This window comes from Somniosus microcephalus, unplaced genomic scaffold (assembly GCF_052327205.1).
Source record: "Somniosus microcephalus isolate GS21.2 unplaced genomic scaffold, FLI_Smic_1.0 unresolved_chr1, whole genome shotgun sequence".
Classification (NCBI taxonomy): Eukaryota; Metazoa; Chordata; class Chondrichthyes; order Squaliformes; family Somniosidae; genus Somniosus; species Somniosus microcephalus.
In genome coordinates, this window is record NW_028225179.1 from 16308685 (window position 1) to 16321277 (window position 12593).

Consider the following 12593-nt stretch of genomic DNA (forward strand, 5'->3'; position numbering starts at 1 on the left):
CGTACACCCCCAGGTCGCTCTGTTCCTGCACCCACTTTAAATGTAACACGTGGTTTATTTTGACTCTCCTGATACTTCCTACCAAACTTAATTAATTTGCCAAATTTCATCTGCCATGACCATATGTCCCCCTGAAATCTGCCAATAACATACTCACTATTTATTACGTTGCCAACACATCCGCAAACTTTGAATTTTGACTCCTTATACCCAAGTCCGGGTCATTTATATATAACAAGAAAAGCAATAATCCTAATACCCATCGCTGGTGGACCCACTGCAGCGAAGGCAGCGCATTACTGCCAGTCACTCAGCCTTCCAGCAACAGTTCGCATTTTGTTTAATTCAGTGTGTAACTGCAGGGTCATTGTGTTTTGAATCAGGAAGTCAGAATGTCCGAATGGTCTAAGGCGCTCCGTTCAGGGTGTAATTTTCTCTAGAGGCGCGTGTTTAAATCCCCCTTCTGACATTTTGTCCTTTACTTATACAGAACGATTTTATCTGGATCTTTTGGAGGTAACTTTTCGGCCCAGTTGATTTAGTCCTTCCAGAAAACGAAGCCCACTTCCATCCAAGTTGGTTTGTTTTATTGGTTGTAAGTAGGTATTGTGTTGGGAGTCAGCAGAACAGGGCCAGAATCAATCTATTGTGCTTCAAACTTGCAGTTCCACGTCATAAATTATCAGATAGGACCCAAATCATTCCACAGCAATCTCCAATGGCTTTGGAAGAGGGTTAATGTAAACTACCATATTTAATTCAGGACTTAAAGACACACAATTAAAGTCTTTTTTTAGCAATCAATTACCTGTGATCCTTCTAAATATATTTGGGTGTGCCCATGTTAGATACACATGTATTTGTGAGTTGCTAATGTGTTGAATGTAAATGATTTTGCGTCTCTGTTAGTTACTAATATAGTTAGATGTGTCTGTATTATTATTTAATGTATTGGGTCGGGAATGTGTGTCAGTTATAAATGTATTTCTGAGCGCTGCAAATGTCCAGTCCGGCCCCATTCTACCTTCTCATTGTTCCCACTTAGGACACGGCAGACCATCTGTCACATTCGGATTCAACTTTGCTTACATTAACCATGTTGATATTAAGACAATGTGATGATTAGATGATAACAATTCTTGTTCCACCAGACTCGCCGCTACCACCTAAGCGTTCCTCAATCTTTCTGATACAACCTGAGATTTAATTTCCCACTCTGATATCTCCAGAGCATTGGTTACTCTCACTGATAGCTCCTCAGTGTCCCGTACCCTCTTCGATACATTCTGAGCGTCCCTTACTCTCTCTCTCATACCTCCCGATCGCTCATTAACCTCTCTGATACCTCGTGAGTTCCCTTTACCTCTGCAATACCTTCTGAGTGTCCGTTACTCTCTCTGGTATACACTGAGAGCCCTCATACCCACGTGATACTATCTCAGAAACCCTTCACTTCTCTCACAGCCTCTGAGCTCCCCATTGCTCTGGCAATCCCCTCTGAGAAAATCTGAGACTCCCTGATGCCAGGAGCAATGTGTGTTTGGAATGTTGCGGCGCAGGACAATGTGGGCAGAAACGGCTGCCTTTACATCATGTGTGGGGAAAGTTAAGTAGATCTTGTATGTGAGAAGAGCGCAGAAACGTTTTGCCTGGAGCTGCGCCCTTGAGGCAAGTTTTGTGTTGTCGGGTAAACTGCTATAGTGAAAACACAAAATTAAAACAGAAAATGCTGGAAATATTCAATAGCTCAGGCAGCATCTGAAGAGAAATTTTCCTTTTACCAAGACGTCACTGTCCACTTTGAATTATACTTCACGTAACTTATATCTTACAATTTCAACACCTCCGTGCAAGAAACAGTTTGGGCTGAAATGAGGACTTTGCTGATTTGTGCAAATAGAGCGAGGCAGCTAAACAAAACTTCCCACTGCGGATTGGGCAAGGAAAGGACTCAGATACAGGAGTCTTGGATGTGTTGAAAAAGATCTAGTCTTAAATGCAATAACAGTAGAATTCAAAACAATGCGTGTAGAGCACAGACGATTAGCGACCCACCGCCTTAACCCCTCAACCACCTCGCTCCATAAACACAGCTCAGAAAGCTCTTTTATTTCCTTCTTTCTCACTGCAAAGCCCTGGACTCAATGCAAAAGCAATAGGAGAGCCGGCTTTCAATTATCAGTCACCAGTATCAGAAATGTGCAGTCATTGGCGGGGTAGCATGGCTGTGGTCAAAGGCACTGGGTTTAAGTTCCAGTTTCTTCGAGGGCTGTGGGTTCAAAAGCCACCACTGCCATAAAATTGCGTCAATTTTTGTTGTTGTCCAAAGAAATGCTCGCTGCAAAGTTCAAAATAAAAAATATATGATGGAGCGAACATTAATCAGGTCAAGCAGCATCTAGTGAGAAATGCACTTCATCAACAATCCCTTATATTAAGCAACATCATGCGTGAAAAATCTGTTTTTTTTTCCTTCCTGGAATGTGGGCCTCGCTGGCAATCCCTAATTGTCCTTGAGAAGGCGATGGTGAGCCGCCTTCTTGAACCGCTGCAGTCCGTGTGATGAAGGTACTCCCACAATGCTGTTAGAGAGGGACTTCCAGGATTTTGACCCAGTGACGATGAAGGAACGTTGATATATTTCCAACTCAGGCTGGTGTGCGACTTGGAGGGGTACATGGAGGTGATGGTGTTCCCATGCGCCTGCTGCCCTTGTTCTTCTAGGTGGTAGAGTTCGTGGGTTTGGCAGGTGCTGTTGAAGAAGCCTTGGCGTGATGCTGCAATGCATCTTGTAGATGGTACACACTGCAGCCGCGGTACACCACTGGTGAAGGGAGTGAATGTTTAAGGTGGTGAATGGGATGCCAATCAGCGGGCTGCTTTGTCCTGTATGGTGTCGAGCTTTCTGAGTGTTGTTGGAGCTGCACTCATCCAAGCAATTGGAGAGTATTCCATCACACACTTGACTTGTGCCTTGTAGATGGTGGAAATGACTTGGGGAGTCAGGAGATGAGACAATCGCCATAGAATACCCAGCATCTGACTTGCTCTTGTAGCCACAGTTTTCAGCGGCTCCCAGGCATGCCTCAAGCTGGGACCGGCAGCTCTCCACCGGTAGTGGCGGATTAGAGGGCGGGCATCCTGGCTGCTGCTGCTTCTGCCTTTTGCATTCCGAGAGCCCTGGTGGTGGTCCACACCGATCTACCTTCTCTGGATTCGGTGTCACTTGCAAACTGTGGACCTAGTGGTGGAACGCCAGTGTATCTGCATTCACAGTATAATGCTGTGTGTTTGAATCACTGCGGGATCACTGAGCTTTCACAGTGTGCGGTACTGAGTTTATATCAGGGCAGTGTTTGAATGATTGAATATCCAGTTTTGGGGCAATAATTATTTTCCGAATTAAGTGTGCCTTTTCTGTTACTTTTGATTACACTGTCAGTTTTTCTGTTAGAGTGTATTTTTTAAATCTTATATCTGAACAATGTTGAAGGGATGTGCTGCGCTCACTGATTTTAGAATAACTCTCTCACCCACTAGATAGAGATTTCTGATGCGGTAACAGAGAGGGTTGATGAGCGCAATGCAATTGACGTGGTGTACATGGACTTCGAAAAGGTTTTCGACAATGTGACACTTAATAGGCTTGCCAGCAATGTTAAAGCCCATGGAATAAAAGGGACAGTTGTAGCATGGATACGAAACTGATCTAAGTACAGGAAACAGAGAGTTGTGGTGAACTGTTGCTTTTCGGACTTGAGGATGTTTTACAGTGTTGATCCCGGGCTCGGTTCTGGGATCACTGCTTTTGTTGATATATATTAATGACTTGGGCCTGGGAGTTCAGGGCACAATTTCAAAACTTGCAGCTGATGCAAAACTTGGAAGTATATTGAACAGTGAGGAGGATAGTGATAGAGTTCATGTGGTCATAGACAGCCTGGAGGAATGGGCAGACACGTGGCAGATGACATTTAATGCAGAAAAGTGCGAAGTGATACATACTGGTCGAAAGATTGAGGAGAGGAAATATAAAATAAAGGGTACAAACATAAAGTGGGTGTATGAAGAGAGAGACCTGGGGGTATATGTGCACAAATCGTTTAAGGTGGCAGAGCAGGTTGAGAAAGCAGTTAACAAATAAGCTTACAGGGTCCTGGGCTTCATGAATAGGTCTTTTGAGTACAAAAGCATGGAAATTATGATGATCCTGTGGAAAACACTGGCTCGACTCCAACTGGAGTATTCTGTCCAATCCTGGGCACCAAAATTTAGGAAGGATGTGAAGGCCTTAGAGAGGGTGCAGAAAAAGGTGAACGAGAATGATTCCAGGGATGAGGGATTTCAGTTACGTGGATAGACCGGAGAAGCTCAGGTTGTTTTCCTTAGCGCAGAGAAGATTGAGTTGAGATTTAATAGAGGTTTTCAAAATCATGAGGGGTCTGGATAGAGTAGAGATAAACTGTTCCCATTGGCAGAAGTGTCGAGAACCAGAGGACACAGATTGAATATGATTGGCAACAAACCAAAGGCGACTGAAGCACAACCTATTGTTACACAGCGATTGGTTCGGATTTGGAATTCACTGCCTGAAAAGGTGGTGGAGGCAGTTCAATCATGGCTTTCAAAAGGGAGTTGGATAAGTATCTGAAGAAAAAAAAATGCAGGGATACGGGAATGGGCGGGTGCCAGGGACTAGCTCAAGTGTTCTTGCCGAGAGCCGGCACGGCCTCGACGGGCTGAATGGCCTTCTTCCGTGCTGTAACCATTCCATTCTATGATTCTATGAAAGGCGCTATATATATTCAAGTTGTTGTTGCTTTACAGTTTGTTATAATATTCGTAACGTGCAAAATCTAAACTTTACAAAGCGAAATCCACACAAAATGTCTGGGGCAATTTTTTTGAAGGACATCCATTGCACCTTTGCACTGGGCCGAGTAACACATCTTTCTGTTTATATGTCTTTCTTTGGTTTGCTGATAAACGTTTAACTGGCGGCCAGTTCCCGTTAATTGTCACAAGCAGTAACAGACAGACAGAGCGTGTCTGACCGTCCCGAGATGTGCAAAAGGCATCAGTTTAGGACAAATGCATCTAATGACGCTAATTTCTTATTTCTCTTTAAATGCCACTGAATTGCTTTAACTCCACCTGATCGACTCGACTCAACCTTGGGCCGAGTGGCAAGTGGTGCAAACAAATTCTGCAACTGAATCATGAATGTTCTTCAAGGAAGGGAAACTGCCCCCTACACTTCCTGTTATACAAGTGGCCCCAGTCCATTCGAACTTTCATGATGCTTAATCCCCTCTGAGCTGGACTGACGAACCATTTTCAAGAAGGAGGTTCATCGTCTGCTCAGCAGAAAAGTCAATCTGCTGGACGTCCAGCTCTGCCAGACTGCATGTTCTTTCAGTCTTTCCCCTTTTCTGCCCCTTTTGCGGGTTAGATCAGCCCTGGCAATCGATGTAAATGTAGCCCGGCAGCTCCAGCTCTTACTTATTCGAGCATTGTACGGAGCTTTAAACAGTATCGCAGCAAGCAGGAAAACCCGAGGGGAATTCAAGCCCAACGCATTAACCCTTCCGGCCATCGCAGCTGCAAGCGGCAGGTGCTGCACAGCCGGAGAGCATCGCTGCATGTATTGCTGTGTTATAATCGTATTTACATTTATTTACAATTTATTTACGAGCAACATAAGTACAAATATATACACAAAAATCACATTTATAACAAATACAGAAGCGCCGCAGTACAATTGTAAATAAAACTGTTGCATTCAAATACATAAACACTAACACAAATAAACAAAATATATTTTTATTCAACACAACAACTCACAACTACATTTGTTACTAACGCAGAGTCACCAAAATGTATTTACAACTATCAGAGATAAAAGAACATTTTACTCACTGCGGTTCCTCGGCAAATGTTGCTGTGTCTGTTTTTGCTGTGCTTGTGCTCGGTGTGTAGGAAGGTTTGGCTGGGCCGGGGTATATCGTTTCCCAGGGATGGGCTGTAATACGCTGTCTGAGGCCACATGCACTGCTCTATTATATATAAGTAATGACCTGGACTTGGGTATACAGGGCATAATTTCTAAGATTCTATGATTCTACCAATCCAACGCTCGTTATAGAAATTGCATGATTTTCATAGCTTAAGAATCGATGGCAACATAAATTGGGGCATTCTTCTTAGGCAGTGCCTGGGAACCCGAGGATGACTTGCTTCCACGTTAAATATTAATTCTCAGGTGATTGATGGATCCAATGCGGGATCTACAGACTCTGTCACAGGTGGGGCAGACGGTGGTTGAAGGGGCGGGTTGGTGGGACGCTTGGGTTAAAATGCGCTCCTTGTGCTTGGCTTCCATTTGCTCCCGGCGAAGTGTCTCGAGGTGTTTGGCGCCTTCCCGGATGCTTCTCCATCATTTTGTGCGGTCTTGGGCCAGGTTGTCAGTGGCGATGTTGCACTTTTTCAAGGAGGCATTGAGGTTGCCCTTAAAGCATTTCCTGGGGCTCTCTTGCTGTGTCGCAGTTCTGAGTCGAGCATTTGTTTTGCGTGTCTCGTACCGGGGATACGGACTAAATCGTGGTCAAAGCTTCGATGCTGGGGATGCTGGCCTGAGCGAGAACACTGATGGTGGTGCGCCTATCCTGTCAATGGATTTGCAGGATCTTGCAGAGGCAGCGTTGGTGCTTCCACTCCAGTGCTTTGAGTTGCCTGCTGTACATCGTCCATGTCTGGTAGGCATACAGGAGGGCAGGAATCACTACTGCTCTGTAGACCATGAGCTTGGTGCCGGATTTGAGGTCCTGGTCTTCAAACACTCTCTTCCGCAGGCGACCAAAGGCTGCACTGGTAACTGTGTTGGACTTGTCATCGATGTCTGCCCTTGTTGACAGTAGGCTCCCGAGGTAAGGAAAGTGGTCCAAGTTGTCCAAGGCCTTGTCCTGGTTTTTGATAATCAGGGTGCAGTACTGTGTGGCAGGTAGGTTGGTAGAGGACCTTCATCTTATGGATGTTTAGTGTAAGGCCCATGCTCTGGTACACTTCGGTGAAAGTGTTGATGATGGTTTGGCGTTCGACCTCCAACTGTATGCAGACGCAAGCATCATCTGGATAATGTAATTAGATGACAGAGAATGGGACGACCTTGCATCTGGACTGGAGGCGATGGAGATTTCACAATTTCCCGTTTGTTCTGTAAATTAGCTTCACTCAAGCGGGGAGCTTACAGAGGGTGAGTTGGAGCATTGCAGCAAGGAAGATCGAGAAGAATGTTGGTGCGATGACAGAGCCTTGCTTAACCCCGGTCCATACTTGAATTGGGTCTGTTGTGGAACCATACGTCAGGACCATGGCTTGCATATTGTCGTGAAGCAGGTGGAGGATGGTGACAAACTTTTTAGGGCAGCCGAATTTGAGGAGGACACTCCATAATCCCTCACAGTTGACAGTGTCAAAGGTGTTTGTAGGTCAAAGAAGGCCATGTACAGCAGTTGGTGCTGTTCCCTGCATTTCTCTTGTAATTGAGGCACGGTGAAGGTCATTTCCATTGTGCTCTTTAGTGGGCGGAATCCGCATTGCGACTCCGGGAGGAGCTCTTCAGCCACTGGGGAGAAGGCAATTGAGGAGGATTCTTGTGATGACTTTCCCTGGGGCAGACCGCAGGGAAACTCCTCTGTAATTACCGCAATCGGATTTGTCACCTTTCTTGAAGATGGTCATAATTACGGCATCTCTGAGATCCCCTGGCATGCACTCCTCCTTCCAGATAAGAGAAAGTAGTTCATGAATTCACAGCAGTAGTGCTTCTCTGCCATGCTTTAGTACCTCGTCAGGGATTCCATCTGCTCCTGTGCCTTTTTTGTTCTTCAGTTGTCGGATGGCCTTTTCAACCTCTTGCCGGCCTGGGGTTGTGATTAGGTGGTGGCGGGGAGCATGCTGCGGGATGGAGTTGAGTACACTTGCATCGAAGACAGATTCTTAGTTAAGGAGATCTTTGAAGTGCTCCTTCCAGCGGGATTTCACTGCCTCTCTGTTCCTGATGAGTGCCTCGCCATTCTTGGCCCACAGTGGGGTAGGAGCTTGAGTGCTTGGTCCGTACGTGGTCTTGACTGCACTAAAGAATCCACGCACGTCGTGGTTGTTGGTTAGCTGCTGGATCTCCTGTGATTTATCCACCCACCATCTGTTCTTTTTGTCGCTAGTTTTATGTTGCACCTCGGCCTTCAGGCGGCTGTAGAGTTGCTTTCTTGCTTTCAAGTTCTGTTCCTGTTTCCAGATCAGGCATGCCTTGTGCTTGTGGCTTATTAGCTCCTGGATCTCCTGGTCATTCTCGTCGAACCAGTCTTGGTTTTCCGGGTCGAGTGACCGAGCATCTCTTTACAGGTGCTTATTATGGAGGTCTTTATTGCAGACCAGGCACTGTGGGCACTCTGTGCCTCTGAATCACTGGGAGTCGTCAGGTTGATTGTGAGTTGCTGGCTGAATAGGGCTTTCTTAGCAGGGTCTTTGAGTGCTCCAGCGTTGATTTTCTTGTGGCATTGCTTCTGTTGCTGCCGCTGTTCTGTGGCTACGTTGATGGAGATGACAGAGTGGATTAGGCAGTGGATTGTCCAGCAATCGTCAGCTCCTGTCATGGCGCAGGTGACGCTGTCATCCTTGTGGTCCCTCGCTCGGATGATGACATAGTCCAGCAGATGGCAGTGCTTTGAGCGAGCATGTTTCCATGAAGCCTTGCACTTGACGCTCTGATGGAACAAGGTGTTGGTTACGTTCTAAGCATTTCATCAGGAGGAGGCTACCTTGGAGTTGGCTTTCCCTGTTCCCTATCTGCCGATCGCACCTCCACAGAGGTCTGTGTCCTTTTCAACTCTGGCATTGAAGTCACCAAGGAGGATCAGCTTGTCGCCCGTTGGGACTCGGGACTAGAGTAGAATTCCTCTTTGGTCTCGTCGGTGACTTCCAGTGTTGGGACGTTTGCACTGATGACCGCAGCGCACTGGTTCTGGGCTAAGGTGAGCCGTAGAGTCATCAGGCGTTCGTTTATTACACCAGGGGAGACTCTGAGACGTTCAACTAGCTCATTTTTTATGGTGAAGCCTATCCCATGGAGGCGGCATTCTTCTTCAGATTTGCCTTTCCAGAAGAAGGTTTAACCACCACCTTGCTCCTTGAGCTGGCCTTCCCCTGCATGCTAGGTCTCGATTAGGGTGGCGACATCTATGTCTAAGTGGCTGAGTTCGCTGACAACGATACCTGTACAGCATTCCGGGTTGTCGCTGTTGGGGTTGGCCATGAGGATCCCGATGTTCCAGGTCCCGAACTTCATTTTAAATGTTGGAAGATGCCTGTGCGTGAATTCTTCTAACGTGCGGTGGCCGTTTCACTCCAGCTATCACACGGGCTTGACAGAACAAGGTCTTGGTGCAATTGCAAGGGGATCAAAGATGATTGCAGACCAGGCTCTGCTACATCGGCCTAGCACACACAGCACACATGTAGGATCTTTATAGACATACAAACTTCGCTTATTGGGTTGAAATTTGGTCAGAGGTCACAGCCTCCCCCACCCCCATGCGCTCCTGCCATTTGCGAGGGAGTTTTTCAGGTTTAATTTACAGACTGGTTGAGTTGGTAATCAGGGGCGATGGAACCCTCAGTGTCCCCGGGTGAGACAGGGGTGAATCTGCCCGGGCCCGACCCTGAATGTGCGAATGTGGCAGAAAACACAAAGGGTGGTGGAGGAGATGGGTGGTGCTATGAACTGACAGCAAACCCCCTCCACAAGCAAAATTTGTCTCCGCCACAGAATCGAATGTCACTTCCGGGGCGATTGTTGCATCACTTGCTGCCTCCATGTCTTCTCACTGCCTTTGCTGATTCATTGTCCAAATCTGAGGCATCGCGCCAAACTAATGCAGAAACTCTGCTGCTGCCCAAGGCTGGGCTCCTGCTGTCCCGATACATTACTGTCCTAACAGTTCATTAACTGACTGAGTGGAGCAGTGTGGCACTTTAGAAGACAGGTAGAGAAGGCAAAATCAGAGCTATTTCGGCCTCAAGTGCTCTGGTTATCAAGAATGGCTAACACATGGTTTGATTATGGATACCTCTTGAGTGCACTTGCTTCCACCAGCTGCCTCGTTGTTCTAGGGGTATGATTCTCGCTTCGGGTTTATTGGTTGGAACTTGAGAGAAGTCCCGGATTCAAATCCCGGGCGAGCCCTCGTTTTGTTCCCGGCTTTTGAACTTGAACTGCCGTTGAAAATTCAGAAAGCATGTTCCCAAATCAATCCGGGTGAAGCGCAAGGGTGTTTGCAAATATTCTGGAATAAAGGCACCTCAACGACGTACACTTTATGTCAACGAGTTTTGCTGGAATTTGAATTTGCATTGGATGGACAGAAGTGGTGTTAAAGGCTGTCTGATTGGATGTGGCTGGCCATGAAATCATACACTGGCTGAACGGCAATGCGGCCAGTGGATTGTTGCTCTAGTGTTGTGATTCTCGCTAAGGCGTTTCACTGACTGATATGCGAGAAGGCTTAGGTTCAAATCCCAAATGAGCGCAATATTGTAGTGAAAAGCCGGTAGTTTATGGCGCAACACAACATATCTCGCCTCGTGCGTGCTGCAACATTGATGTATTAACAATGATGCACGCATTTAATGCTTCATTGCTATGACTCGAGCTGCCTGTAATTTCAGGCTCCATAATCATATTTGATAGGAAGCTGCCATACAGCGATTCTGCTTTGTCAAAAGTTGAACACGAAATGAAAAAGTTCTCGTTCCCTCCGGGTTTCCATAGCTACCCAGCTTCCTGTTCTGTACACAGGGGTGGTGGATGAATGAGACTTGGTGCGAGTTAGGACTCGGGCAGCCAGGATGATCTCAGATTTACGGAGGATATAACGTGGGAGACCGGCCAGGCGTGCATTGTAATTGTCAAGTCTAGAGTTAAGAAAGGCATGGATGAGCTTTTTAGCAGCAGATGAGCCGAGGCAGGGATGGAGTCGGGCGATGTCCCGGAGGTGGAAACAGGCAGTCTTGGTGATGGAGCACATATGTTGTCAGAAGCGCCTCTCGGGGTCAAATATGTCACCAAGTTTGTGAATAGTATGCTTCAACCTCAGACAGTTACGAGTGAGAGAGGGATAGAGTTGATGGTGAGGGAATGGAGTTTGTGGCGGGGTCTGGAATCAATGGCTTTGGTCTTCCGCATAAACCATTGGAAGAAATATCCACTCAACCAGTACTGGATTATGTAGAAGCAGAATGACAAAACAGAGGCAGTGGGGGGGGGGGGGGGTGTAGAGCGGCAGTGGTGAGGTAGAACTGGGTATCAGCATATATGTGGAAACTGACGCTGTGGTTTCGGATGATGTCGCCAAGGGGAAGCTTATTGATGAGCAACAGAAGGGGACCAAGCATAGATCCTTGGGCTCACTAGAGATAATAGTGCCGGAGCTGGAGGATAAGCCATTGTAGATGATACTATGGCTACGACTGAATAGATAAGAATGGAACCAGGCGTGTGCAGTCCCATCCAGCTGGACGGCGGCCTGGAGGTGCTGGAGAAGCATGGTGAACTATGTCAAATGCTATAGCGAGTTCGAGAAGGGTGAAGAGGGATCGTTTATCTTCTGTCACAGTCGCATAGGATGTCAATTGTGACTTTGATAAGATCAATTTCCGTACTGTGGTGGGGCGGAAACGTGATTGGGGGATAAAAGCATGAAGTTCCGGTATAGATGGACACGGAATTGGGAGGCGACAGCATGTTAATGGATTTGAAGAGGAAAGGGAGGGTGGAGATGGGGCGGTAGTTTGCACGGTTGCTAAAACAGCAGTGAAAATATAAGTAATAATAAAAAAGCATCGTTTGGAATGAAATGAGTCATTGTGAGTAATGAGACCGAATGAGCTTTGGCATGAACTTAATGTTAAATAAACTCCGTTCTTTTCTCTGTTGGACATTTTAATCGAATTGTGTAGAGCGACCGCAATCAAACCTGAGAATACTTTAGTAATCAGCTTTGCATTGACTGGGAACCGAAGCCCGGGTCTCTGCGTTGCAGGCGAGAATGCTACCCCTGAAACACCAATGCTCACCTTACCTTACGTTTCAATTCTCCAGTCGCATTCGTGTTTCTGTTAATGAAAGAATAAAAGGCAAATCAAAATACTGCACAGTTCTCCAGGTGTGGTCTCACCAAGACCCTGTACAATTGTAGCAAAGTTTCAGGGAGGGAGCAGAGGCTGAGGCTGATCTGTATCCCGTGGGAACAGAACACAATATTCCTGCTGTTTATTTTCATTATCCTGCAGGATATTCCATACACTTAATATCGGAGGGTTTAGTTTATTGCAATGATCGCTGCGGCTCTTTTCAACTTTAAGAATTTGCTGCAAATTAAATATCACCAAACCAACGAAATGGTTATGTAACAATCAGTGCAGCGTCAGATATTTCTGAATTCAGCATGGCCAATTGGTTAAAGGCAATGCAGAAAGCATTTCACGGTTCTGCCTCGGGAAGTTCAAAGCTTGTTATATTTAAATATTAATAAATC